The sequence below is a fragment of the Garra rufa genome, chromosome 2 (genome assembly GCF_049309525.1).
Source record: "Garra rufa chromosome 2, GarRuf1.0, whole genome shotgun sequence".
Classification (NCBI taxonomy): Eukaryota; Metazoa; Chordata; class Actinopteri; order Cypriniformes; family Cyprinidae; genus Garra; species Garra rufa.
Genome location: NC_133362.1, coordinates 57,953,933 through 57,958,932, shown reverse-complemented (window position 1 = coordinate 57,958,932; position 5,000 = coordinate 57,953,933).

Genomic DNA, 5,000 nt, shown 5'->3' with positions numbered 1-5,000 from the left:
AAAACCAGGTATCACTTCATACAAAATATCTTTTATTTGCTTTATCCCCGCATAAAACCATTTTTTATAAAAAATGGTATCATTTCCCTTTTTAATTTGATTATTTAAAAACAATGGTTGTCTTAAAATCTCTTCCCCGGTAAAAGACGTACAAACAACATGCTTTCTAAAATCACCCCATGCTTTTACAACCTCTTTATAGAACTCTGGTATTCCGTTCATCATGTTTTCTTTTAGCTTCATCCATAAAACATCATCTCCCATTTTTCCACATTTATTTAAAAAATAGTTCATTACACCCTTCCACGCATATTTCCCATGTTTCCAGTATTTATTAACAGTTTTTATTCTTATACTTTTCATTCTTATTAATGGATCTATTAGTCCCAACCCTCCTTCCTCCACCTTTCCAATTAGAGTGTCATAAGCAATTTTCGATGGTTTCCCCTCCCATAAAAAGTTTAAAACAATAGATTTGATTTTTTTATACACCCATATAGGCAAACTCACAGAACCCAATACATACCACATTTTTGATAAAAACAAAGAATTAATAACTAAAACCTTCCCTTTTAAAAATAATCCTCTTAATTTCCAGAAATTTAATCTCTTCTCCATTCCTTTTAAAACCTCCTCCCATACCACTTCTCTTATTTCATTTTCATTTTCTCCAACCCTTATACCTAAAATTTTCATACTCTTCTTTTCTTCCTTAAATTGCATTTTATTCAGCAGATCATTCGGTAATCCAATTTTCATGTATGTAGTTTTTTCTTTATTAACTTTTGCCCCTGTTCCTTTACAATATCTTTCTAAAACTTCCATTGCTTTATCCATACTTTTAATATCTTTTACAAACAATGTCGTGTCATCTGCATATTGAAATATTTTTTGTTCTGATTCTTCTCCTTTTATGCGTATTCCTTTTATGTTCTTTTCCTGGTCTACTGCCAGTCCTAAAGCTTCAGATACTAAAGTGTATAATAATGCTGACATAGGACACCCTTGTCTGATTGATCTCGTTATTTTAAAATCTTTAGTTAAAAAACCATTCACTTTTACACAACTACTTATATCTGTATATAAACATTTTATCCATTTTAAAAAATTCTCCCCAAAACCAAATCTCTCCATCACATGTATCAAGTATTTGTGTTCAACTCTATCAAAAGCCTTTTCTAAATCCACACTTATTATATATCCTGTTTCTTTCTCCTCCTTCATGTACCATATCATATCTCTTATATTGTTAATGACATCAGTAATATCTCTTTTTAGAACAGCATATGCTTGATTTGTAGTAATTATATTTGGTACTACTATTTTCAATCGATTGGCTAAAATTTTGGCTAATATTTTATAATCTGTATTCAACATGCTTAGTGGTCTGTAGTTTTTCAGGTCTCTCTTATCACCTTTTTTCTTGTAAATTATTTTCACCATACCTTTCTTCATACTATTCGTTAAATTCCCTTTTTTAAAATTATCTATAAATATTTCATTTAAAATTGGACATAACACATCTTTAAAAACCTTATAAAATTCAGCTGTTAATCCATCTATTCCTGGACTTTTACCATTTTTCAGTTGATCAATTGCAATTCCTATTTCTAATTCCGTAATCTCACTCTCACACATTTCTTTGTCTCCCTCATTAACTTTAACCTGTATTTTACTTAATACAAATTCCTCATCTTCTAAAACTATCTCATTTTTGGTAAATAAATGCTTATAGAATTCTCTGACTTCTTCCAAAATTCCTGTTTTATCTTCTACAATCCTCGCATCTTCTGTTTTAATACTTTTTATTATATCTGCTCTCTGTCTTGTTTTTTCTAATTCATAAAAATATTTCGTACTTCTTTCTCCTTCTACAATGTCTTTCGCCCTACTTCTTATTATTGCTCCTTTACACTTCTCTTCTTCTATTTTCTTTAATTCTTCCTGTAATTCTATTATCTTATCAATATTTTCATCATGCTCATTTACTTTCCTCATTTCTTCATCCCACTCTTTTTTAATCTTATTTTCTTTCATCTTTTTGACTTTTTGCCATTTTTTTGAATATTCCATTGAGAATTTTTTTATTCTTTTTTTTAGAATGTCCCACCAAAACCCTTTTTCTATTTCATACATTTCCTCATTTACACTATTAATTATTATACTTTCTATTTCCATTCTGTATATTTCATTTTTTAGAAGTTCTGCATTTAATATCCACACCCCTGGTCCTTTATCAGCCTCATTAAAATTCATCAATATCCATAAAAAATCATGATCACTCTCACTATAATTTTTGTAAGACGCCTTAGTGACATAATATGCTTCCTTTTTCTTACATAAAAATAAGTCTATTCTACTTTGCTTTAGAACTCTATCAACAATTTGTCTTCTTGAATATTCTCTTTTCATACCATTCCTCTCTCTCCACACATCCACCATATTATATTTCTCCATTATGTTATGTAGTTCATTCCTCCCTCTATCTCTTCTAAATCCCATTGAATCATCTACATCAATTCTCTGTATTACAGTGTTAAAATCACCTAACACCATAATGTTGTCATGTTTTTCTATTAACTCATTCATATCCCTGTAAAAATTAAATTTATCTCTTTCATCATTTGGTGCATGTATATTACACACTTTCATTTCTTTTCCATTACACACAAATTTAACAATTATTATTCTTCCCTTTGTGTCTTTATAATCTATATTTACTTCTTCAAATACTCCTTTTCTTATTAAAATAGCTACCCCTCTCTTCCTTTCCATATCACAGTTACTATATATTTCTCCGTTCCATAATTTTCTAATTTCATCACTTATTTTATCTTCCCATTTCGTTTCTTGTAAACATAGCACATCACATTTTTTGGTCAGACACATTAATCTTTCAAACTTTTGACATTTGGATAATCCTCTAGCATTCAGCGATACAATTGATATAGAGCTCATTAAAGAAAAGATTGGAAAAACCAAAACCCACCATTCAATCCGTTTCATTGTCTTTCAAAAAAGTATTTTTTACTTCACCCATTTCAGCTTTCCTCCTCTCCAGTCTTTCCTTTTGCTCTTCTCTTCTTATCTTCTGCCTTTTAAGAACCTGTTGAATGTCTAAGCCATCTTTTCTTGTTTTTACACATCTATTCAGTCTTTCTTTTCCTTTGTTTTCCATTCCACGAATTTCCCCCCCATTGTCTGCTCCTCTTACCTCAGTCAGTGTCTTTATTCCCTTATCCTCAGCTTTTTCTTTTTCTTGTCCTTTTTCGTAGTCCAGTTCATTAGTGTCCACATCGTCCTGTTCCTTAGAAAATCCTTCTTTAATCAAATTTATATCCTCTTTGTTCGCTCCTCCTCCCATCTCCATTCCTTGTTCTTCATCTTCCTTCTTTTCTTTATTCTCATCTATGTTGTTGTTCTCCTCTTCCTCGTCATCTTGTTTCTCGTCCTCTCCTTGCGTCTGCCTTTGTGAGTCATTTAACCTCTCAATTGTTGTAACTCCCATTACCTCTTGTATTTCCATTCCTGGATCTTCATTTTCCTCGTCTTCTATCTCGCATCTGCATCTTAACATTGTCTTTTGGCAGCCTTGGCACCGCGGGACTTTACAGTCTCGCGCATAATGCCCCTGCTCAAGACAATTTCTGCATGTGAATTGTGGGCAGTCCTTTTTTTCATGCTCCGGACTTACACAGATCCTGCATGTCTTCACTTGATTATCGTGAATCACTCTGAAGTACTGCACTCCTTCTTCAGTCCTGAAGCTTGTGTTGTATGGTAAAGACGTCACCTCTTGTGGAAACTTTACCCTCAAAAATCGTGTTCCGTCTGCCACCGTTGTCCCGGGATGATATCTTCTTCTTAGTGGTAGAATGGGAGTTACACCCCAATTGATTAGTTTTTGACTGATTTCCTCATCTTCAATATAGCTGGGCAGACTCAAGAAAGACACCATTCTTTCTGTTGCACACAATTTCCTTATCTCACATTCTTGTCCGTTTATCATTATTCCATTCAACAGCAAATCACAGTCCATCTCACTTTCCATAGTCATTTCAAAATCATAATTATTTTTTCTTCTCAGTCCGATCAATTTTCCCATTCCAACTTTCTCTTCAACTGCTTTAATTATCATTAGTATTGTTATATTTTCTATATCTTTAACAGTCATTGTTAATGTTGCTTCTTTCTTGTATTCCCTCTGATACCTTGTTTGTTTGCTTAATTTCTGTATCATTTGTTGTCGTTGAGATAAAACATTTCTTTTTTCTCCAACTTCTTTCTCAATTCCAATACCTTCAGTTGATTGTAGATCTCCTTTCCGTTCTTGTCCAGTTGTTTTTCTTTCTTGTTTCCTCCTTGAAACCACCGTCGCCCACGTTTCATTATTGTTTTCTCCATGTCTTTCATTTATATTCCTTTCAGTTATGTCTGCAACAAATCCTGGTTCCGCATTTCCCATCTCATGTTGTTTTACCAGTCCGTGTTCTTTGTCCATTAAATCCATATTTTGGTTGTCTCAAACCCCAAACAGAAAGACCTGTTTGGGGTTAAAAAAAACCTTCCTCAAAAAAAAACTCCTTCTAACTAAAAAACAAACAAAATAAATGTGAAAAAACACCCAGAAAAATGGTGAGCCTATCTCACCTACTGCACACTACAAACTGCCAACTCACTTCCTGTTTGCTCTCAAGCGCCTCAGGTGGGGGTATGGCCGCAAGCGAGGGATACTCCAAAAAGTGGGCTATTTAAAGATCAGCCTCCGTAAAAGCCAGCATATTATATAAATAGTGAAAAAAGGCAAAAGCTTACAGCACCTGGTATTCCCAGGCGGTCTCCCATCCAAGTGTAACAATCGGTCTTATCAGCCGAGTTACAAGACAAAATTGGGGTCAGATTTAACTGTGAGAGATGACTAGTGGTTAAAAGAATGAGACATAAAAGAAGATTGGTTTAAATAGATTTGGTGTATTTACAAGGTTCACATAAAAGACTTT